Here is a 26900-nt window from a genome sequence, read left to right as displayed (position 1 = left end):
GACTTCTTACCGATATATACTGATGGTTCCAAATCTCATTCAACTGTTGGAGCAGCAGCAGTGTTTCCCTCTGCTATCATATCAGCCTCTCTTCCACCTGAGTACAGCAGCTTTTCAGCGGAATTATATGCAATACAATTAGCTCTTGAAAATTTGACTCTTCACCCCTCTGCAAAATATTTAGTTTACACCGACTCTCTCAGCTCAATTAGAGCAATGCAGAATCTCTCTCATAAGGGTCACCCTGTATTAAATCAAATCAAGAATTTGCTGTTAAAAATTAAAGATCGTCAGCAACGAGTGAACTTTTGCTGGATTCCAGCACATTCAGGCATCAAAGGGAACGAGCTGGCTGATATTTCTGCTAAAAATCCGTCAACATTAGACTTAACCTCTGTCTTTATTCCAGTTTATGATTATAATATTATAATTCAAACAGCATACCATGCACAATGGACAGAGCTATGGCATAAACAAACAAATAACAAACTTTTCCAGTTGAAACAGGACCCAAAATTTTGGCACTCATGCATTCAGACATTACGGCGAGAAGAAGTGGTACTCGCACGGATTAGAATAGGACATACCCATCTAACACACCTCCATCTACTCACAGGCGATGATCCCCCTCAGTGTTCACAGTGCTCTGAACATCTAACCGTCAAACATATTTTGATAGATTGTCCACATTATCAACAACATCGAACTTCAACATTTCATTCTCTGGCAAATCTCCGAGAGCGGATAACATTAAATGATATTATTGGTGAAAATGCAAATATTAACTATCTTCACATTAAATATTTATTTATTTGAATTTTTTGAACATTCCTATGAATAGGCGCAATATAGCCACAGCAGCTTGTGCGCCATTAAACACCCACACCATACACACACACTCAATTATTTTAGAGTATAGTAAACAATATCATAAAATGGGTAGTGTCCAAAGAGATTTCTGCAATCAAAAGAAAAAGTTAGGGTTTCAATTTTAAGAAACTATAGTGGGCTGAGTTATTTCTTGGGCTGTATTAACCGTGTTGACAACTATGCACTGTTAGATACAAGTTCAATATGGAGAGAATTCAAAGGATGTAACCTGGAATCCACAAATGCATTCATTCCAATGCAGAAGTTCCACAAAAGAAAGATGGCAGAGTGAATGACTAGAAAGGGTAAGGGTAAATTGAGCAAAAGAAAAAAAAAAAAGTTAAAGATTATCACAAAACAGTGATTTATATGATGTATCAGAAGTAACGAAGATACTGTTAGAATAATCATTACATACCAGTTGCTCCTTCATTTGAAGTTTCTTGTTATACAATATAATAGCGTAGCTTAATTTAATTTATTATGATACTCACTTTTTTATAATCTGCATTGATGTTGGAATAAATTGGATGATAATTTTAAATTTAAGTTAGCATGAATAAGTTAGGATTTAAAAACAGAATTAAAATGTGCGCAAGGAAGTAGAAGTGCACGTCTTCGTCCTTGGTTGTCAATGTTGAAATTTGAAACGATTTTAGTTATACGGTTGGAAACAGAAGGCCAATAGCCATAACAAGTGGCTTTCGTTTTACACGTCTTCAATTGGCAATGGTAGAATGAGAGTAAACGCGTGTATTTAAGAAGACTAGGTTCCCGTGATGATCCTGGATACACGTGGGAATCTCAGGTGCATGAGATTCCAGACCGGTGCTATGTTATAGGGTAGTTTGAAATTTAATACTTGAAGAGTGGAATGGCGGCGAAACCATTCTATAACTAGGGCTTCATATTGGAAAATTTTAAAACTGGATTTTAATTTGATAATAGGAATGGCTGAATCTACTAAGGGGGTGTGGTTGTGTGATTGAACATGTGTTGCTAATTCGGTATTGGACTGTCCCGTCCTAAAGCTATTGTAGCGGTAGTAAGCAAAGTGTGTTTGATGTTTTGGTAGAACCGTATTTTGTGGTGGTGCTACCAATGTAGCAAGCATTACAGTTACCTTGACATTTTATTAAGTAGATGATATTATTATTCATGTCACTAATGTGGTAATTTTGTGTATCTTTATATGAGTTGAATAATGAACCTAGTTTATTGTAAGATGCGAATGTAAGGATATCAGTACTCTTGAATAAACGGTGGAATTGGTTGGCAAAATTACTATGGTAAGGAAGGATAATACGTAGATTATTATTAGACATGCGTTTGGGTGGGTATTGGACATTGGCAGCACCACCACAAAATATGGTTCTACCAAAACATCAAACACACGTGCTTACTAGCACTACAATAGCTTTAGGACGGGACAGTCCAATACCGAATTAGCAACACATGTTCAATCCCACAACCACACCCCCTTAGTAGATTCAGCCATTCCTATTATCAAATTAAAATCCAGTTTTAAAATTTTCCAATATGAAGCCCTAGTTATAGAATGGTTTCACCGCCATTCCACTCTTCAAGTATTAAATTCCAAAATACCCTATAACATAGCACCGGTCTGGAAGCTCATGCACCTGAGATTCCCACGTGTATCCAGGAGCATCACGGGAACCTAGTCTTCTTAAATACACGCGTTTACTCTCATTCTACCATTGCCAACTGAAGACGTGTAAAACGAAAGCTACTTGTTATGGCTATTGGCCTTCTGTTTCCAACCGTATAACTAAAATCGTTTCAAATTTCAACTTGGACAACCAAGGACGAAGATGTGCACTTCTACTTCCTTGCGCACATTTTAATTCTGTTTTTAAATCCTAACTTATTCATGCTAACTTAAATTTAAAATTATCATCCAATTTATTCCAACATTAATGAAGATTATTAGCATTAGCATTAGCATTAGTAGAGGCATTTGATGCAAGAAAGCAAGCTTATGCAGCATCAGCCAAAAAAAAAAAAAAAAACCCACTTCCACTTCACCCCTCTGTTCGTTCAAAATACCTGTCCAGCTGAGCCTTAAACTTATTTAGGCTATCAACCTCCACCACAAGGGATGGCAGTCTGTTCCACCAACCAACCACCCGCTGGCTAAAGGCAAATTTCCGCACGTCTATCCTACATCTGTCTTTCCTCAATTTGAATTTATGCCCTCTCAGGTGATTTTTCTGAGCTAGAGGAAGAATCCCATCAGCATTGAGCATGCTTAAACCATTCAAGGCTTTATACACCTCTATCAGATCACCTCGCTGGTGCCTAGTCTCCAGACACTGTAATTTGCAAAACTTAAGCCTTTCTTCGTAAGAGCACCCCTTCGTTCCATTCACTAATCTTGTTGCCCTTCTCTGTACTCGTTCCAGCAGCTCTACATCCTTCTTGAAATGAGGCCTCCAGACCTGTATACAGTACTCTAGGTGTGGCCTGACCATTGCCTTATACAATGGAATAATCACCTCCTTATCCCTGCTGGAAAAATTCCTGTATATCATTGACAATACTCCATGAGCTACTCTTGCAGCCCGTCTGCACTGCTCAGAGAACTTCATATCTGCCTGCACAATCACCCCCAAGTCCCTTTCATTCTCTACCACTGTCAGTGTAGTACCACAGAGTTGATACGTTGCTCTGGGGTTGCTGTTTCCCATGTGTAGTACTTTACATTTGTCAATGTTAAACTTCATTTGCCACCTCTCAGCCCATCTGCTCAACCTTTCCAGATCCTGTTGCAGCAGCATAGTGTCAGTAGTGTCCTTGACAACCCTGCCAACCTTTGTATCATCTGCAAACTTGGACATTAAGCTTGATATACCATCATCAATATCATTTATAAATACAGAAAACAACAAAGACAATAAGAAAGACAATTATAAAAAGATGAGTATCATAATAAATTAAATTAAGCCTTAAGCTTCCTTGCACCATATGACTAATACTAATACTAAGAAGAAAAAAAAATATATACTAGGTGGATTCGCCCCCTGCTCGCTGCACTTGCAGTATTAATAAAGTAAAATAAAATACTTTATAAAATAAAATAAATAGTAATAATAAAATAGCTTTCACACTGTGTGTCTCTTCCTCTGCTATGAATGCATAAATACATTACATATAGAAATCAAGCATGGCACCGTGGTCATGTTAGATAAACAAAGTGCATAACCATGCTTAAACAGAAACTTGTTTTACCGCAGTAAAACAAGCTTCTGTTACGAATTTATTATTTGTTACGTATAACCCGCATCTCTTCTCCCATTGGCTGAATAAATATCACTAGGAGGAAAATTATTTTAATGTACAGAAAGATATATATATATATATCATATTTTTATTCTGTTGATTCTGATTTTGTTTTATTAATGAGATATTTGAATTAATAAATTTTTTACAGGATGCAATGTTTCCCAGAAAGACAATAAGAAATTGGTTTTATTTTTTGACATTTTAATAAAAAATTACATGCTTCTTTTCTATGTTGTGCTTTTAGTATATAGTGCATCCCCGCTTTACAATATTAATCCATTCCAGACACATCATTGTATCATGAATATATTGTAATGCAAACCGAATAACACATTGTTTTTTGGTAATTCATTGCAAAACTTGGAAGTCGAAATTTTCGGTATTGATTATTTTTAATCAATTAAAAAATTGATTAAAATTAATATACTGATTAAAGTAAAACAAAAAAAAAAATCACTTCATCTAGAGCAGTGGTTCTCAAACTTTTTGAGCCCACGCTTCCCTTGACCTGGAAAATTTTCCCGATGCCTCCCTTGAAGTAAAGCATCTATAATTGTGCAATTTCTTATTTTTAATATGTTAATACAATAATTATTAATACTACATGAAATAATAAGCATCTGTAGTTCTAAATTACTAACGTAATTTAGATGTTGAATTTAGAATTTAGATGTTAGACTACAACATCTAAATTATTAATGATTACTATCAGTAAGTAATCAGGCCAAAAACAATAAAAAACACAATCGCACACTGCTGAAACCATATTTTCAACCATGTTTACCATGTTTACTATGCAATCTACCTATATATGTCATACATAGTACGCACTAAATTATATATATTACATTACATCATATCAACCATAATTCATCAATCCATTTCAGAAAAATATATTTTTTTCCAAATGTTTATCTCATGTTTATATCAAAGTTAGAGTGAGATAGGTGGCGGTAAATGCTTTAAAAAATAGGTTATAAAATTTAATGTTATGTTATGAAAGTTTATTTATATATGTTATGTTATGAAAATTACATTTCTGTTAAACTTTTCGTGCCTCCTTTTGCACTAGTCCGCGCCTCCCAGTTTGGAAATCACTGATCTAGAGGATGCAAAAAACAAAGCACGTGGCCAACAACGTTTACAAAGACTGCAATTGGCTGAGAGGAAGGATCATGTGGTCCAGTCAGAGACAATTGCAAGCCCAACATAAAGTGAAATAAGTAGGCACCGGTTGGTTAGTAGAATCGGCCGCTTTATAGAATCAAATTTCAAAAAAACAATTCAACTCGTTAAAATGATTTGAATTGTTTTTCGGTAATAAGAATTGATTTTGAATGCTCTGTGATACTTTTCTAAAGCACATTTCTGGATGTGGATTTTTGGGACTTTTGTGGATTTATTGGATGATTGTTTTCTACAGCAGCATGTTCAGGAGGCAACTAGAGGGAGTAATACTATAGATCTGATTATCAGTAGTGATTCTTCATGCATTAAGAATTCTCCTGCATTAAGAAGTACGATTTACTCAAAGAGGTAAATCCGACTTCAGCACACTTTATGCAAATTACAGTGTCTGGAGACTAGGCACCTGAGAGGTGATCTGATTGAGGTGTATAAAGCCTTGAATGGTTTGAGCATGTGGATGGGTGAAATTAGAAGATTTGTTTTTTTTGGCTGATGCTATATAAGCTTGCTTTCTTGCATTATGTGCCTTTACTAATGCTAATGCTAAATGTTAATGTGCTTTTCTACAGCATATCCAGAAATGCCATAAAACAAAAACAATTTGCAGTTTCCGGTTTATTAGGCTTTTCTGTTAGTGCAATCTATTATAAACAGATAGTAAACTTGATCTTACTGCATTTGTGATAATACCGATAGCTGGAATTCTGTAGGCCTTTTCTCATTATTATGGTGAAATATGTTTCCCCTTCCATGAAATCTTTATTCGTATAAAAAACATAAATAAATTGTCAGAATCTTCTCTTCATTCCTATTTTTTAAGTTTCATAAACTTGTTAATCCATATCTCACTTCTGCGTATTGTGTTAGTTCCAATTTGTGCATGCCATGTTCTTTGTTATTGACTGCTTACCTTTTTTTGTTTTAAATTTTAACCCCCACCAATTAATCCCCCCAAAAGTCAGTGAACAGAAATATTAATTAGTAGGCACACATTACAGTATTAATTAAGCTATGTATGTATGCATAAATTTATTTTATTTTGCTACTCCGTGGAAAATATTCTTCCAATTTTCATGTATCATTTCATTTTGTTAATTGGTAAGGTAATAATGTATAAATTTGTGCTTTATATTTTTACTTTTATAGCCTGTGGATAATATTCCTCCTATTTTCACTTTTTAGAATTGCCATTTAATAGAATTAAAATTCAATTTGCAAACATGATCACAATGACCGGCACTTATTTTATTATTACAGAGAGGCTGTACTGTAAAGTGAGGGTCCATTGTATTAGTGTATGTTACAAGTTATTTTAAAATTATAAAAAAATGTAAGTTTTGTTTTTCATTTCTGTGCATTAAAAATGCAAAGTGTGCATTTTTAATTCACATTTTTAATGCATGCCATTGAATATTCTTTGTTTCTCTAATAACTGAGTAAGCCAAAAGCACATCTTCTTTTGGAACTAGAACCTATTGTCCTCCCCCCCCCTTTGTTTTCTCCTCACAACCTGATGCATGAGAGAAGGCACCAGCACTAAGTTTGACATTTAAATGTGCAATGGATAATTTGTACCAAGGCATTCATTCTCTTCTTCAGGCAGTCAATTTTACTGAACAGAACACTAAGTTTACATTTCATTTTCTCGCTCTTCCTACACACAATTGAAAATTTGAGGCTAACTCTGGAGGTTCAGAATAGTACTTGCGGACCTTTAGAGATATGTTCAAATAATGGCACAGCCAGTATAATAAACAAGACTCACAGGGACATCACCTGCTCCAATTGCCTGATCAGTCATGCTATCCTGGGTCATAGTATTCTTGCCAATCTAGTCTTCACTTAATTAAGCTAAATTCAGAAATTTACTTAATTAATTTAGATTAATTAACAAACTATAACTTTTAGCATTTTATGAAAGGCTAGTAGTTGTAAATAATAAAAATTAAAGAAATTTATTTTTACCTCATCTTTTTGAACAGATTTCTGGATGAAAGGTTGAGCAGTCTCAACAGCCCAGTGAAACCACTCACTCAGCAAATGCTCACCAAACCAATCTGGATATGACTCCATTTTCAATTTTTCTCTGAAAAAGACTATCAACTGTAACAAGCAGTATTTTTAAACTTATGAACTAGTCATAATCAAATAGTGACACTTTTAATAAAATGTTAAATGGACATATTTATCTAAAATTAATTAAAGCACTTATACCTTTTTTTTTAGTTTGAGAAAACCTTTCATGCATTGTATTTTTCTGTGTTTACTGTCGTGGGACACTACTGTCCTTCTAGTGACAGTGACACATCTTGGACTTACTTTAGAAATGACTTATTTAACTAATCAATTAACCATATGTTGACCTAAAGTTACTACTGTCATTTTTAACTGAATATCATCACCAAGGAGATAACTTCCTTATTGATAAAAAACACAAAGGCACTGTTATGGCCAGCTCTGGAGCTATTCATTCCATCATTAGACTGAATAACTAAATCTTAAATGTGTGTGTGTGTGTGTGTGTGTGAGAGAGAGAGAGAGAGAGAGAGAGAGAGAGAGAGAGAGAGAGAGAGAGAGGGGAACTGGCTTTGAATATGAGCAAATTTTGAAGCAGGATGAAAAACACCACGGAAACAAGAAAGTGTAAAATGTTGAAGACAAAACAGGACCATAGTTTTCGAGAACTAGTAAAAAAAAGTCATTAGAACTGGGATCCGGAAAAGTTGCCCCCCGCATTTCGTCTCCCACATTTCGCCCCCAGTAGATAATGAATAGGCTATAGAAATGTAAATAATACACCTAATTTTTTAATTTATTTTGTTTTAATAGAATGAATCAATCAAAGGTAAAGGTAATCAAATCAAAGGTAATCAATCATAGAATAAATGCACATTATTATTGTTTAAAACTCGAAGTTGTATGCAATGCCTCTAAGGTGATCAATCACATTATGATTTTGAAAATCTTGGATTATTCTTTTGATTCTAGCAGAAATTGCAGCATACTTCTTGTTCCATCAGAAAACCACTCCTGGCTACATGCCAATAGCTGAAGATTGTTACTAGTGGAAAAAATAAGCATGCGACCCGGGAGCAGTTCGTCCTGAGAATCATACATTAAAAACTGTTTAATAGATTTGATAATTGAGAGCTATTAAGTGCTCGATAATTCTATATTCTATTATATTATAAATCAACAGGGATTACCTTTATTTTAGATATAGGAAGCTTCTTTTCCAACTCTCCTAGTCCAACTCGCTAATAATTCTTGAGGATGGCGATATCAATTTTGCAAAACAGGTGGGACATCTTCCCCACTGTCAGAACTGTAGTGTTCAGACAGTGCAGTCTCAACAATGAGCGCTCAAGACTTCTGTCTTCAAACACCATACCTCTGGCAGCATGGAAACCATTACGTGGATTGGCATAAAATTAGATTTTTGAAGGTCTAAACTGTTTAATAAATATGGACCGATTATTTCATTTGGTCCTGTAGCTGGACTTTAGAGTTAAATTTAGGGGTCTACTCATTATCTACAGGGGGCAAAATGTGCCGGGGCGAAATGTGGGGTGCAAAATGCGGGGGGCCACTTTTCCGTAAACCATTAGGACTTGGAGCTTCCTTGACATTAAGATTGGTCAGAATTTTTATAACATCCTTCTGTTGAAAGACAGTGGGAAGAATCAAGTGGAGTGTATTTGTATGGTAGTAGATGATTTATCAAGGCTGTTTATAAAAGAGTTAGAAGAAAAGTAGTATACTATTATTATTATTTTAACTGCACCCAAGAGTACACTTATGTGAGTATATATGTTTCATCTGTAGAAGTTTGTGTTTCGTGAGCTGATGTGCATGTTGTGCAGGCTGAAAAACTCAGAATAAATCCTGGGGGGGGGTAATTCTTTTGTCTTATATCTTTTGTCTATAGCCTCAACTGAGAACTTTCAATATTTCACCAATTGTAGATAGGACTCAAATCCAGACGTCTTAAAAACAGAAAAATTCTATTGGAACGAGCAGCAGCCTGGAAAACAAGTGCAGGGTATTTCAGAGACTGCTGGGAGTCATTGCGGTACAAGAAAACACATGGGTTGTATTAGGGTAGTTAAGAATAGGAACAGGTGCATGTATACTTGCATGTACACCAGTGCTAGGAGTTTGATAAATAAATTTGATGAATTTGAATTGTTGTTCAAAACATCAAAGGCAGATATTGTTGGGATATCAGAGACTTGGTGTCACACAGATATAAGGAGTGCAGAACTGGAATTTGGGGAGTTCAATGTGTACAGAAAGGATAGACAGGATAGGAAGGGAGGAGGGGTTATGCTATTAGTTAAGAAACACACAGAATCCAAGGAAATACAGCCAGTCAACATGGGTGGACACTGCAGTGTCGAGTCAGTTTGGTTTGACATAAGCACTGGAAAAGCAAAATTGAGAGTAGGAGTGTGTTATAGGCCTAATGACTCTGATGAGTATAATAAGAAACTGTACAGGGAAATAGTGAATCAGAGAGTCTTATAATGGGGGATTTTAATTTCCCAGATATTGACTGGAATTTGTGGGTTGGTCACTCACACACTAGCAAGGCTTTTATGGATTTATTGGATGATTGTTTTCTACATCAGCATGTTTGGGAGGCAACTAGAGGAAGTAATACTCTTTATCTGATTATCAGTAGTGATTCTTCAAGCATTAAGAATCTGCAGATAAAGGAACCACTAGGTGGCAGTGATCACAGTGTGCTGAAGTGGGATTTACTGAAAGAGGTAACTACCATTAGGTGTAAAGGGAAGGGTTTTTGCTTTCGTAAAGGCGACTACGGTCGTCTGAGACAGTATTTAAATTCTATACGGTGGGACCAACTGATGATGTTACCAACAGCAAATTCAAAATGGGAACCATTCAAAGAATTTATCTTGGAAACTACTAGGCTTTACATACCAACTAAGAAATATTGTTCAAGGTTTAAGCGTAACTGGATGTCAGATGAACTAATGAGACATATGGCAGAGAAGAAAAATGCATGGGATACATATAAATGAATGTTAAAATGAAGATTGATGCAATAAAGCATCATATGTTTAAGAGTGTAAATATTCTATATAATACTGGTATAAATACACCATAGAAAACTCTTAAATGAAAAAACTACGTTTGTAGTTTAAAGGGGCATGATTTTATCTGTATCTCATATTGTGCTCCTCCTTCACAACGAGTTTCCATGTATTGCACATATTGTGTGATTATCTTCACAACTGGACTGTTATGTCTGCCAACGTCTTGAAACGGTGCCGTCTGGGTGGTGGCGCCCACCGAGAATAAGTAACAATAGTCTTCTCTTTTGGTGAAGCTTTACTTATTCCAGGTAGTACAATACAAGGCAACTCGTTGTGAAGGAGGAGCACAATATGAGATAAAGATAAAATCATGCCCCTTCAAACTACAAACGTAGTTTTTTCGTTTAGGAGTTTTCTATGGTGTATTTACACCAATATTATATAGAATATAAATAAATAGGTGACATGGAAGCCTATGATAGATATAAGCTGGTCTGTAACCAAGTCATAAAGGAGATTAGGCAGGCAAAGGCAGATTATGAGAAATCCTTGGCAAAGGATGCAAAGAAAAACAACAGAATTCTTTACCTATGTAAATTCTAGAAGGAAAGGGATGAATCAGATTGGTCCACTGGATATTGATGGTTCAACTGTTAATGATCCTGCTCAGGTGGCTAACAAACTAAATGGATATTTTGCCTCTACATTCACCCATGAGAAGTTATTCAGGGAGGGGAATGCCAGAGGTGAGTACTGAGAGGAAAGTGGGGAGAAATTGTTGAAGATAAACATAAAACACGCACCCGGAGTGGACGGGATTTATCCAGTTATATTAAAGGAGGCAGCAAAAGGAAGTAAGCAAACCCTTAGCCATAATTACGAGAGCTTCTTTGGACTCAGGTGAGGTACCCATGGACTGGAGATGTGCAAATTTGACCCCAATTCACAAAGGAGGATCAAAGGGCGACACAAGTAATTATAGACCTGTTAGTTTAACTTCTGTACCAGTAAAATTAATGGAGGCCTGGTTAAAGATGTATTGCAGGATCATCTAGACAAGACTTCAGTTATAGCTCGGACACAGAATGGGTTTGTTAAGGGGAAGTCTTGTCTGACCAATTTGATTGGATACTATGATATAGTCACAAAGGAACTGGATGCAAAGAATAATTTTGGTATCATATATTCGGATCTTAGAAAGGCTTTTGATACTGTTGCACATGGAAGACTGCTGCACAAATTGGAGCAGTGTGGCATTGGTGGAAAATTGGTGCTATAGATAAAGGGATGGTTGAGTGGGAGCAGACAGAGAGTGGTAATCAATGGACACTGCTCATCGTGGACTAATGTTATTAGTGGAGTCCCTCATGGTTCAGTGTTGGGTTCACTGTTGTTTTCTGTATTTATAAATGATATTGATGATGGTACATCAAGCTTAATGTCCAAGTTTGCAGACGATATGAAGGTTGGCAGGGTTGTTAAAGACACTAATGACAGTACGCTGGTGTAACAGGATCTAGAAAAGTTGAGAAAATGGGCTGAGAGGTGACAAATGAAGTTTAATGTTGACAAATGTAAAGTACTACATATGGGAAGCAGTAACCTCAGAATGACGTATCAACTGTGTGGTACTACACTGACAGTGGTAGAGAATGAAAAGGACCTGGGGGTAATTGCGCAGGCAGATATGAAGTTTTCTGAGCAGTGCTGATGTCTGCAAGAGTAGCTCATAGTGTCTTGTCAATGATATACAGGAATTTTTCTAGCAGGGATAAGGAGGTGATTATCCCCTTGTATAAGGCAATGGTCAGGCCACACGTTGAGTACTGTATACAGGTCTGGAGGCCTCATTTGAAGAAGGATGTAGAGCTGTTGGAACGAGTACAGAGAAAGGCAACAAGATTAGTGAATGGAACAACGGGTTGCTCTTACGAAGGAAGGCTTAAATTTTGCAAATTACAGTGTCTGGACACTAGGTACCTGCGAGGTGATCTGATTGAGGTGTATAAAGCCTTGAATGGTTTGAGCATGCATGTTCAATGCTGATGGGATTCTTCCTCTTGCTCAGAATAATCACCTGAGAGGGCATAAATTCAAATTGAGGAAAGACAGATTATGATAGATGTGTGGAAGTTTGCCTTTAGCCAGCGGGTAGTTGGTTGGTTGGTTGGTGGAACAGACTTCCATCCTTTGTTGTGGAAGTTGATTGCCTAAATAAATTTAAGTTGAGTTGGACAAGTATTTGGATCGAACGGAGGAGTGAAATGGGAGTGGTTTTTTTTTTTTGGCTGATGCTGCATAAGCTTGCTTTCTTGCATCATATGCCTCTACTAATGCTAATAGCACACAGTAATGTAACTTGTTTACTAAGCTGCTATGGTAAGTTGGCCTTAACTTTAGCCAACAATGCAATAGATCCATCAGTTTGTAACAGAGGTGGGAGAACTGATGAATAGAAGCTTTAGCAACAGACCAGAATGCGTAACTACCATTTCAACAAGAAGCAATTTTTCTCTTCTTGGTCTGATCAAAATTGAGTCTGGATTGATGAATAACCATGTTAATAATTGCCATAAGATTTAGGCAGAAAATGAAGCTAGAGATTTGGATATAAGCAAAATGCTAATTGTGCAATATTCGAACAGCAATATGCTACATTCTTATGTTCAACATCCTTAGTATATTCATTGAAAAATCAAGGTTTAGATAAACAATGAGATTTTGGAGTGGAATAATGGATTTCATTTCCACACGAATGTTTCCCTGACATAATCTGAACAAAAAAATAGGTTAAAAATTTAAATCAGTGATCCAACGAAGAATACAGATGAGCAGTTCATATTTAACTTTAGCAAGTGGAAGAATATTCAAGCCAGTGCAAAACTTCCTGGCACAGCATGGTAGAGATAGGCCAATCCCTCCTTTGGAGACTGGCTGGCTCTAATAAACAATTATTTAAGATGTGGTGTGAGTCAACAGAACCACAATTACAAACCAGGGATCTTGCATTTTGCATTCTTAAATCTCCCAGTTTGCATTTTTGCAATACCAAATGACACAAGGCTGAGAATGGCTATGAAAGATGCAGCACTGAAGAAGAGACCATCACCAAGTTGTGAACTAAGTTACGTAAGTTGCCACTAATAATGGCTGCATATTTTGAAGGGAATGGTTGTTGGCAAGGAAACGATTGGGAGTATTGGGTGTGCACCTAGGATCGTCTAGTATTCTGGTAAGTAAACACATAAGTTATATAAGGGTTGCTGTTGATAGCAAAAGCCTCAGCATCTTGACAAGCTGGGCTGAGATGCAATGTAATTAGAAAATTGAAGTTAGCTGGATTTGTGAACATTAAAAGCACCATGGAAAATTACCTCACTGTTAGAAAAGTTAACTGTAGCATGTAAAGTTTCAAAGAAAGGAAGTCAAAAGGTTTTGAGTGATTTGTAGAGTTTGCAGAACAATAGAGGCAATAGATGAATTTGACAGAACAGGGTAAAGAGATTTTAAATCAGAGGAGATTCTATATTAGGAAGTCTCTGACAAGTATTATCAGAGCTGACATATATAAAAGTACCACCTTTGCAGAAAAAGGATTCAAAGAGCAAATGATTAGTATTAATAGTGGCAAATGATGCAAGAAAGCAAGCTTATAGAGCATCAGCCAAAATAATAATAATAAAAAAAAAAAAACCCTCCCACATCATTGTTGACTTCCTCCAAAAGTCTGTCTAGTTCTTCCTCGAATTTATTCAAACTACCCACTTCCACAACAACAGATGGAAGCTCGTTCCAAAACTCTATTACCCACTAGTCGAAGACAAACTTTCACATATCTATCCTGCAGCGACCCTTCTTCAATTTGAATTTATGTCCCCTCATTTATGTAGACTGAGCAAGAGAAAGAATCCCATCACTGAATAAATTATGGGTCTTAAACACCTCGATCAGATCTACTCAGGTAAATTAGGGTAGTTGAGATGAGTGGTAATTCAGGCAAGTGATAATAGAGATTCTATAAGATCTATAAGAAATAATAAGTGGGGTTTGACATTCTGTAGGTAGTAGTAGTGGCATGTGATGCAAGAAAGCAAGTGTATGAGCTTATGCAGCATCAGCCAAAAAAAAAAAAAAAAAAAAATCATAACATTCCCTCCAAATGCCTGTCCAGTTCCTCCTTAAATTTATTTAACCTATCAACTTCCACAACAACAGATGGAAGTTGACTTTCCACACATCTATTCTAATCAGTCTTTTCTTAATTTGAATTTATGCCCCCTTAGGTTCATAATCTGAACAAGTGGAAGGATCCCATCAGAATTCACCATGCTCAACCCATTCAAGAAATGTACATCACTGTGACCATGTATATTTGTTAAAGTGAATCATGAATTTATTGGTAGATCTAGATTTTTTCACAGATAATTTGTTCTATTAGATTGCCTATTTGTGGCACATCGAGTAAGTGAGGTATAAGTAAAGGGGTTAGAGCATATTGGCATTAGCATTAGTTGAGGCATATGATGCAAGAAAGCAAACTTATATAGCAGAAGTTCCCAAAGTTTCTCGGTTCACGGCATCCTTAATGTCCCAATAATTTTTTCATGGCACTCCTGGGCTAAAAGAAATACCTAACACGGTAGTTTTTGCACTTTTAATATTATTATTTATTTGGTTTTTAGGAGCATTAGCAACTAAGGCCATATTGCTCTGGGATATGCGGTGGTCATTTCCTGACTTTTCTGCATCTTCCGTATTTGGTGGTGACGGGCTCGAACCCCGGACTAATCAAGAAGCGGTGTGCTACGCACTGCTGCTCCTTCCCACCTGGCTACGGAGGCGCCACACTTTTAATAATCCGATTCTCTCTGTGTATATATCTTTCTATACATTAAAATAATTTTCCTCCTAGTATAATATTAAAAAAATATATGTTATATAATAGTAATTATAATAATATAATTATAAACAAAATTACAATTCATAATACAAATTATATACACTTGTATAATAATTTTATTCTTTATATAGAGGTACTAAATAAACATCAATTATAGATCACTACAAAATGAAAAAGATACGGTAAAATGAATATCATACACCATTTTATAATGAAATAAACATATAAATTTCAAAAAAAAAAAAAAAAAAAAGTTTAAGTAACTTAAACCCAAATTACATGGCACCCCTGGTATGTTGTTGCGACACCCCTATTGAAAACCACTGTTGCATAGCATCAGCCAAAAAAAAAAAAAAAAAAACATTCCCTTTCACCCATCTGTTCACTCCAAATTTTGTCTAGTTCAGCCTTAAATTTATTTCACCTATCAGCTTCCACAACAACAGATGAAAGTCTGTTCCAGCAATCAACTACATGCTGGTTAAAGGCAAACTTACGCAATATATTCTATAACTGCCTATCCTCAATTTGAATCTATGCCCCCTCAGGTTATTAATCTGAGCATGCAGAAGTGTCCCACCAGCATTGAGCCTGCTTAAACCATTCAAGACCTTATACACCTCAATCAGATCACCTCACATGTGCCTAGTCTCCAGATGCTGCAACTGGCAGAACATAAGCCTCTCTTGGTAAGAGCACCCCTTTGTTCCTCTTATCAATCTTGTTCGCCTTCTCTGAACTTATTCTAGCAAATCTACATACTTCCTAAAATGAGGCCTTCAGACCTGTACGCAGTACTCAAGGCGTGCTCTGACCATTGCTTTATACAGAGGGACAATCACCTCCTTTTCCATGCTAGCAAAATTCCTATATATCATTGACAAAACCCCCATGACCTGCCCTGGCAGCCTGTCTGCATTGCTCAGAAAACTTCATATCTGACTGCACAATAACCCCCAAGTCTTTTTCATTCTCCACCTCCCTGAGCATAGTACCACACAGTTGGTACGTTTCTCTTGGGTTACTGCTACCCATATGCAGTACTTTGCATTTCTGAATGTTAAACTTTAGTTGCCACTTCTCAGCTCATCTGCCTAACTTTTCTAGATCCTGTTGCCATAACATATTGTCTTTAACAAACCTGCCAACCTTTGTATCAGGCACCTCCGTAGCCAGGTGGGAAGGAGCAGCAGTGCGTAGCACACGCTTCTTGATTAGACCAGAGTTCGAGCCCATCACCACCAAATACGGAGGATGCGGAAAGGTCAAGGAATGACCACCGCATATCCCGGAGCAATATGGCCTTAGTTGCTAATGCTCCTAAAAACCAACCAAACAAACAAACCTTTGTATCATCTTCAAACTTGGACATTAAGCCTGATATACCTGCATCGATATCATTGATAAATACACAAAACAACAATGGGCCCAGCTGTTGTTGTTATTTAGTTTTTAGGAGCATTAGCAACTAAGGCCATATTGCTCTGGGGATATACGATGGTCATTCCCTGACCTTTCCGCATCCTCCATATTTGGTGGTCACGGGCTCGAACCCCGGTCTAATAAGAAGCGTGTGCTACGCACTGCTGCTCCTGCCCACCTGGCTACGGAGGCGCCAATGGGCCCAGCACCGAACCCTGGGGTACTCCACTAATAACATTAGTCCACATAGAGCAGTGTTCATTTATTACCATTCTCTGCTGTCTCTCACTCAACCATCCCTTTATTTATTGCAGCAACTTGCCCTTAATGCCATACTGCTTGATTTGTAAAGCAGTCTTCCATGTGCAACAGTATCAAAAGCATTCCTGAAATTCAAGTATATGATATCAAAATTAATTTTTTGCATCCAGTTCCTTTGTGACCACATTGTAGTATCCAATCAAATTGGTCAGACAAGAATTTTCCTTAACAAACCCATGCTGTGTCTGAACTATTACTGCAGTCTTGTCTAGGTGATTCTGTATCACTTTTTAACCAATGACTCCATTATTTTCCCTGTACAGAAGTTAACCTAACAGATCTATAACTATTTGTGTCACCCTTTGAAACCCCTTTGTGAATTAGGGATACATTTGTACATCTCCAGTCCATGGGAACTTCCCCTGAATCTAAGGATGCTCTCATAATTATGGCTAAAGGTTTGCTAACTTACCTTGCTGCCTCCTTCAATATAACTGAATAGATTTCATCCACCTCAGGTGGCTTTTTTATGTTTAATTTCAACAATTTCTGCTCCACGTTGCTCTCTGTTATTACAAAATAATTTAGCTCCCTGTTAGAGTTTAGTAAACTTCTGTCCTCTCCTTCCTTATAGAATTCCTCATGTGTAAATGTAGATGCAAAATACTCAATCAGTTTGATTGATTATCCTGTTCAACTATCTGAAGAGGATAATCAACAGGGGCTGACATCTGGCAAGTATGGGCTTGGCACACCCAGAGTCCTCAGCTGAATATCATGATTCTTCTCTTTCTTGGTGATTCCTTTCTACTTCTCGCTCTTGTTTTCTCTCTCTCTCTCAGGGTAATTTAGAAATTTTTTTTTTTTGGCTGGTGCAGCATAAGCCTTAGGCTTCCTTGCACCATATGGCTAATAATAATAATAACAGTTGAACCACCAACATCAGTGGACCAATCTGATTCATCCACTTCCTTCTTATGTTTAGATAAGTAAAGAAGTCTTAGTTGTTTTTCTTTCCATCTTTTGCCAAGGATTTCTTGTGATCAGCCTTCACTTGCATAACCTCCTTTGTGACTTGATTACAGACTAGCTTATATCTGCCATAGGCTTCTGTATCACCTGATAATTTATATGCATCCATTATGTCTAAATCTTGAACAGTCTTTCTTAGTTAGTATGAAAAGCCTAGTAGCTTCCAAGATTAATTCCTTGAAGGCTTTCCATTTAGAATTTGCTGTTCTAAACATCATTGGTTGATCCCACTGTATAGAATTTAAAAACTGTATGAATTCACTGTAGTCACCTTTATGAAAACAAAAACCCTTCCCTTTACCCTTGGTGGTAGTTACATTATTATTATTATTATCAGCTATATGGTGCAAGGAAGCCTGAGGTTTATGATGCACCAGCCAAAAAATAAAAAAATTCCCGAGTTACCCTAAGAGAGAGAGAGAGAGAGAGAGAGAGAGAGAGAGAGAGAGAAGGGAATCACCAAGAAAGAGAAGAATGATGATATCCAGCTCAGGACACTGGGTGTGCCAAGCCCATACTCACCAGATGTGAGCTCCTGGGATTCTTTAAGTAAATCTCACATCAGTACATTGTCATCACTGTTACCTAGTGGTTCCTTTACCTGCAAATTCTTAATCCATGAATAATCACTGCAGATAATCAGATCAAGAGTATTACTCCCTCTGGTTTCCCCTTGAACATATTGCTGTAGAAAACAGTTAGCATTAGCATTAGCATTAGTAGAGGCATTTGATGCAAGAAAGCAAGCTTATGCAGCATCAGCCAAAAAAAAAAAAAAACCCACTTCCACTTCACCCCTCTGTTCGTTCAAAATACCTGTCCAGCTGAGCCTTAAACTTATTTAGGCTATCAACCTCCACCACAAGGGATGGCAGTCTGTTCCACCAACCAACCACCCGCTGGCTAAAGGCAAATTTCCGCACGTCTATCCTACATCTGTCTTTCCTCAATTTGAATTTATGCCCTCTCAGGTGATTTTTCTGAGCTAGAGGAAGAATCCCATCAGCATTGAGCATGCTTAAACCATTCAAGGCTTTATACACCTCTATCAGATCACCTCGCTGGTGCCTAGTCTCCAGACACTGTAATTTGCAAAACTTAAGCCTTTCTTCGTAAGAGCACCCCTTTGTTCCATTCACTAATCTTGTTGCCCTTCTCTGTACTCGTTCCAGCAGCTCTACATCCTTATTGAAATGAGGCCTCCAGACCTGTATACAGTACTCTAGGTGTGGCCTGACCATTGCCTTATACAATGGAATAATCACCTCCTTATCCCTGCTGGAAAAATTCCTGTATATCATTGACAATACTCCATGAGCTACTCTTGCAGCCCGTCTGCACTGCTCAGAGAACTTCATATCTGCCTGCACAATCACCCCCAAGTCCCTTTCATTCTCTACCACTGTCAGTGTAGTACCACAGAGTTGATACGTTGCTCTGGTGTTGCTGTTTCCCTTATGTAGTACTTTACATTTGTCAATGTTAAACTTCATTTGCCACCTCTCAGCCCATCTGCTCAACCTTTCCAGATCCTGTTGCAGCAGCATAGTGTCAGTAGTGTCCTTGACAACCCTGCCAACCTTTGTATCATCTGCAAACTTGGACATTAAGCTTGATATATCATCATCAATATCATTTATAAATACAGAAAACAATAATGGACCCAGCCCTGAGGGACTCCACTAATAACATTAGTCCACGATGAGCAGTGTCCATTGATTACCACTCTCTGTCTTCTCCCCCCTCAACCACCCCTTTATCCATAGCAGCAATTTGCCTCCAATGTCACACTGCTCCAATTTGTGCAGCAGTCTTCCATGTGCAACAGTATCAAAAGCCTTTCTAAGATCCAAGTATATAATATCAAAGTTATTCCCTGCATCCAGTTCTTTTGTGACTGCATCATAGTATCCAATCAAGTTGGTCAGGCAAGACTTCCCCTTAACAAAACCATGCTGTGTCTGAGCTATAACTGAAGTCTTGTCTAAATGATCCTGCAGTGCTTCTTTAATCAGTGCCTCCATTAATTTTCCTGGAACAGAAGTTAAGCTCACAGGTCTATAATTACTTGTGTCAGCCTTTGATCCTCCTTTGTGAATTGGGGTCACATTTGCACATTTCCAGTCTATGGGTACCTCCCCTGAGTCCAAGGAAGCTCTCATAATTATGGCTAAGGGTTTGCTTACTTCCTTTGCTGCCTCCTTTAATATAACTGGATAGATCCCATCCACCCCGGGTGCCTTTCTTGTGTTTATCTTCAACAGTTTCTCCTCCACTTTACTCCCAGTTATTTCAAGATTCTGTAGCTTACTGCTAGAGTTGAATACACCTCTGGCATTCCCCTTGCTGAATAACTCCTCATGTGTGAATGTCGATGCAAAATATTCATTTAGTTTGTTAGCTACCTGAGCAGGATCATCAACAGTTGACCCATCAATATCAAGTGGACCAATCTGATTCATCCCCTTCCTTCTAGAGTTTACATAAGTAAAGAACTCTTTGCTGTTTTTCTTTGCATCCCTTGCCAAGGATTTCTCGTAATCTGCCTTCGCCTGCCTAACCTCCTTTGTAACTTGGTTGCATATCAACTTGTATCTATCATAGGCTTCTGTGTCATGTGTTAATTTGTAAGTATCCCATGCATTTTTCTTCTCTGCCATATGCCTCATTAGTTCATCTGACATCCATTTTGGCCTAAACCTTGAACAATATTTCTTAGTTGGTATGTAAAGCCTAGTAGCTTCCAAGATAAGTTCTTTGAATGCTTCCCATTTTGAATTTGCTGTTGGTAACATCATCAGTTGGTCCCACTGTATAGAATTTAAATACTGTCTCAGTCCATCGTAGTCGCCTTTACGGAAGCAATAACCCTTCCCTTTACCCCTAATGGTAGTTACCTCTTTCAGTAAATCCCACTTCAGCACACTGTGATCACTGCCACCTAGTGGTTCATTTATCTGCAGATTCTTAATGCATGAAGAATCACTGCTGATAATCAAATCAAGAGTATTACTCCCTCTAGTTGCCTCCCGAACATGCTGATGTAGAAAACAATCATCCAATAAATCCACAAACGCCCTGCTAGTGTGTGAGTAACCAGCCCCCAAATTCCAGTCAATATCTGAGAAATTAAAATCTCCCATTATAAGACTCTCTGATTTACTGGCCCACTCTATTTCCCTGTACAGTTCCTTATTATACTCATCAGAGTCATTAGGCCTATACACACTCCCACTCTCAATTTTGATCTCCCAATGCTTATGTCACACCAAACTGACTCAACACTGCACTGTCCAGCGATGTCGACTGGCTTCACTTCCTTGGTTTTTATGTGTTTCTTAACTAATAGCATAACCCCTCCCCCCTTCCTATCCTGTCTATCCTTTCTGTAGACGTTGTACTCCCCAAATTGCATTTCTGCATCCCTTATATCTGTGTGACACCACGTCTCTGATATCCCAACAATATCTGCCTTTGATGTTTTGAGCAATACCTCAAATTCGTCAAATTTATTTACTAAACTCCTAGCATTGGTGTACACGCAAGTATACCTGCACCTGTTTCTATTCTTAGCTACCCTAACACAACCCATGTGTTTACTTGTACCGCAATGGCTCCCAGCAGTCTCTGAAATACCATGCATCTTGTTTTTCAGGCTTCTGCTCATTCTAATGGAAGCAGTGCAAGAATCTCTTTCACCTCTGCCAGTGGCTACTGTCAATCTATTGGTCTTTGTCTCCCCCCAAGCTAGCAGTTTTCCGACCCACCTAACACTGCCTCGATAGCTTCAGCAAATATTCTTGCACCCTTTCTATTTAAGTGTATCCCATCCCTGTAGAAGCAATCTCTCCTGTTAACAAGTACAGTCCAGGCTGAAAAAAATTCTACTCCTTGAGCCTTGCACAATCTTTCCAGGGCCGAATTGATCGACAAGGCTCTCATTATATACTCCCTCCTATCGTGTCTTGGCAGAATTGCAGACACTTTCAAATTCAACCCTAATTCTCGGCTTTTGTTCAACAGTGACCTGTACTTGTTAAGTAATTCTGCCGGTCTCCTACTCTTAATATTGTTAGTGCCAACGGGTACAACTATATCACCTTTTGTGCCCTTAAAAGATGATATTCGCTCTACAATGTCATCAACCTTTGCCCCTGGCAGACATACCCTGGTCCTGTTCCACCTATCTTTTTTACAAAGCATGTTCCCCGTTTCCCTGACAATAGAGTCACCAACAACTACTAGTTCCTTCGGGACCAGCGCATTCTGCCTTGGGGGTTGTCTCTGTGTCACGCGATGCCCAAGTGCAAGCTCTGGCGTTGATGTGGGCAGCTGAGAGCTTGATGGGCCCCTCAATTTAGTTTCTTCGAGGGCATCCACCCTGTCCTTCAAGCTCTCATATAGGCCCACAAGAACGCCGAGTTGTTGCCTGATATCGATACACTCCTTGCATCGCGCACACACAAAGACATCCCCCTTGGCAGTATCATGTCCCGTACCCGATTGCTCTGCAAACATCAAGCAAACAGTGCATTTTATAAGGCTGTGAGTCAGGGGACAACTGCCCCCCCTCAGTTCTGCTCTGAGCCACAGCGCTTCCATTAGCTTGAGCCTTTTGCTTTGCTGCTCTGGTCTGAGTCATGATTCTATTAATTTATTAATTAATTATGTTATGTTATTAATTATGTTAAATATAATTAATTATATTACGTTTGTAATCTAAGTCGTTATATGTATTTATTTAAACGTACAATTTAACTCCTAACGAAGTTCAACTAACGCTATCTAGTACGGCATACAACTATCGTATCACAATGGCGGGAAAATTACGAATGGTACCGGAGTTGAAACACGTGGAAACCTTTACCGATACTTTTATGCAATTACAAGGCCGAGTAAAGAATAATTACACCAAGTTAATCAGAAAATCACAAAATAATGTTATACTACTAAATTTAAATCAAAAGTTTTAGAAAAACAATAATTTCAAATCAATAAATAAGAAAAATCCACTTAGCGGCTTGGAACACGACCGTCTCTAGTAGCCTCGTCAGCAGACTCCCAATAAATCCACAAAAGTCTTGCTAGAGTGCAAGTGACCAACCCCCAAGTTCCAGTCAATATCTAGAAAGTTAAAATCTCCCATTACAGGACATTCTGATTTACTGGCTCACTAATTCTCTGCACAATTCTTCATCAGAGTTGTTAGGCCTATAACACACTCCTACTCTCATTTTCCCTTTCTCGGTGCTATGTCACACCAAACTGACTCAACATTGCACTGTCCACCCATATCAACTGGATGCACTTCCGTAGATTTTATGTGTTTCTTAACTAACAGCATAACTCCTCCTCCCTGCTTAAGCTGTCTATCCTTTCTGCACACATTGCACTCCCAAAATTCCAATTCTGCAATGTCTCTGATATCCTAACAATATCGGCCTTTGATGTCTTGATCAGCGCTTCAAATTCATCAAATTTATTTATTATACTTCTAGCATTGGTGTTGTTGTTGTTATTTGGTTTTTAGGAGCATTAGCAACTAAGGCCATATTGCTCCAGGAATATGCAGTGTTCATTTCCTGACCTTTCTGCATCCTCCGTATTTGGTGGTGACGGGCTCGAACCCTGGTCTAATCAAGAAGCGTGTGCTACGCACTGCTGCTCCTTCCCACCTGGCTATGGAGGCGCCTTGCAGCATTGGTGTACATGCAAGTATATATATACCTGTTCTTACTCTTGGTTACCCCTAACACAGCCTATGTATTTACTTGTTCCATGATGACTCCCAGTGGTTCCTGAAATCCCCAGCAACCTGCTTTTCAAGCTTCTGCTCATTACAATAGAAGCAATGCAAGAATCACTTTTGCCTCTGCCTGCAGCTACTGTTAATCTTTTAGTCTGCGAATCCCCCCCATATTGTATGAATTAATGAAATTTCTGGATATAGCATACACATGGCAAGAAAACATCCAGCTGCTTGCCAATACATGACTTTGGCAGTTCCTCTCACACACACACACACACACATAGAAATTGGACTCTCTCTATTCTGCCAGATTGGCAGAGTAGAGGCAGGTGAGATATATACTATCTGATCCAGATACCAGCCAGATAGCTCCCAACAAGCTTGGTTCGGTAGCCTATCTAGTTTCCAGACTGCAAAAACTGTTTTAAGTTGTACCTATGAAATGTAAGGAATCTTGCATCCCATCTAGTATAATCTCAAAAGATATGACACATACTGCATTATGGAAGATATGGGGGATTGTGAAACTTTGCTCTGTAGACTAAACATGAGTTTTCACCACTTCAAATCTCCAATGAACAAAGTAATAGTATTGTATTGGTGATGAGAGCCATCTACCACCTAGTACTGCAGGTTTGTAGTAGAATTGACTATTCCTCTGTGTGATGTGAATTTCACACCACAACCCCTGCTTATTTTAGTTTACACTTGGATGGTTACTTCCAGTTTACTTGGGGAATGGATAATATCCCAATTGAATTTTTCAAGAATATGAAATAAGATGCCTTGGAGACATTCACAGAACTAAATGATATTTACATGACAGGAAAGCTGCCATAGGATTATAAACAAACAATAATGATCCTGACACCCATGATGAAAAATTGGTCACAGCTACTAAGAACAATAAGCATCATAACACATACCTCTAAAATTCTATTAGGAGTGATATTGAGGAAGATAAACAGAAGAAATGAAGAATATGTAGGAGATGATCAGTATGGATTCAGTGTGAATAGAGGAACAAAAGATGGAAGGAACTAAATACCATTACTCAGAGAATAATAAAAGATCACAAAACATTGTTCATAAGTTTCATGGATTTTTAAAAAGCATTTGACAGAATTAACCGTGGGAAAAATGGTTATGTTTAGTATATGCTTCAGAAAATAGGAGTGGAGGGAATGGATTTAAGTATTATAGGAAATTGATATCAAGAGAAAAAAGTGGCTTTCAGAATAAACAAAAAAATGACAGATTGGTTTGAGGTCAAGTGTGGCATACGGCAAGGATGTTGTGGTTTCCCTCCTCCTTTTATAGTGAGGAATTAATACTGGAATCCTAGAAGTCATTAGAGGAATAAGAATAGGTGAAACTAATTTCAATAGGATTAGATATGCAGATGACACTATTATAATTATTGGAAGTAAATCAGAACTAAAGAGAGCACTTAACAAAATTCACACAAGGGGAGAAGAGTATGTCATGAGATTAAAAATGAGCAAAACAAAAATAATGGTATTCAGTGAAAACGAAAATTCAGAATGTAAAATTAGAATAAATTGAAGGTTAACAGAACAAGTGAGAGAATTTAGATACCTCTGAAGTTTGACAACAGTAGGTTGAAAAAGATTCAATGAAAAGGAATGCGAGCAGGGAAATAAAACTAAAGATGTTGTGATGTTATGTTTGGTCTGTCTTCCTATAGATGTGAAACTTGGACTCTGAGAAAAGAAAGCAAAGATAAGATCAAATGGACTGATAAGATGAAGAAGTTTGTAGAAGAATGGGAAGTGATTACAGCTTAAAGAAATGATGAAAAGAAGTGGATGTGTGCTGGACATATTATGAGAGGATCCTCTAGAAACAGACTAGTTACAGCCTAGAGGAATGGATGGTGAGGGAGAAATGACAAGGGCTCTGCCAATCATGACTGTGAACCACTGACACAGAGACTGCACCTGATGATTATTTCATTGAGTTTCATCAACTTCTGAATCTGAATTCCACAGAATTTATCAATTTCAGTTTATGTAAGTCTACATTATCTCTAATTTTGTTGAAACGGCACATACTGTCTCCCCACTTCCTATATCAGTATTTGAAAGTATTATAAATAAATAAAAAAAAAGGGACACAGGAAGTGGGGGGGTGACACATGCCCTTTCAATGAGATTATAGACAATGTAGACTTACATGAACCAAAATTGATCAATTCTATGGAATTCAGATTCAGAAGTTAATAGAACATGTCCCTGTACAATCTCATGAAAATCTGTACACGCAGATGTAATTTATTGATACCATACTGAACAAAACTTCAGAAATCGTATATATATATATATACAAGGTTTGGATATTAATTAACGGGACTGTTGCAATAAAATAAATATAATGAAATATTTTCATACCTAACAAGTTATCCCCTTCAAAACAACTGCCTTGGGCTTGCATACACTATCCCATACATTTCTTCCAAGCAGAGAAACATTTTTGGAAGCCATCTTCTGTAAGCTGTTTTAACACTTTTGTCATTTTTTTCTTGAATGTCTTCACTGGACTGAAAATGGGTTCCCTTAGATACACTTTTCAGTTTAGGGATGAAAAAAATTAACAAGGTGTTATGTCTCGCAAGTAGTGTTCATACAAATAGTTTTTTTTTTTTTTTGGCCTGGTGAACAGAGAGCACATTTTGTGCTGGAGCTTTGTTTTGATGGCACATCCAACCATCCTTCCATAATTCAGGTCTCTTCCTTTAAATTTTTTCATGCAGAACTTCAATATAGTACATTTGATTGTCGGTCTGATTTGGTGGGATGCAATCAGCCATAATAATTCCTTTAATATCGAAGAAAATAAGAAGCATAGTTTTCAATTTTGATTTTGACATTCTTGCTTTTTTTGGTCTGGGGGATTGTTTTGCCTTCCATTACATTGACTGTCTTTAAGTTTCTGGGTTGTACTGGAACAGCCAACTTTCATTGCAGGTAATTACAGTACTTGGAAAGTCTGGATGAAGATCCAATTTTGATTTTGACATTCTTGCTTTTTTTGGTCTGGGGGATTGTTTTGCCTTCCATTGCATTGACTGTCTTTAAGTTTCTGGGTTGTA

The sequence above is a fragment of the Mastigoproctus giganteus genome, chromosome 4 (genome assembly GCF_048544385.1).
Source record: "Mastigoproctus giganteus isolate SK-2022 chromosome 4, ASM4854438v1, whole genome shotgun sequence".
NCBI classification, from domain to species: domain Eukaryota; kingdom Metazoa; phylum Arthropoda; class Arachnida; order Uropygi; family Thelyphonidae; genus Mastigoproctus; species Mastigoproctus giganteus.
Note: the sequence above shows the minus strand (reverse complement) of the source record.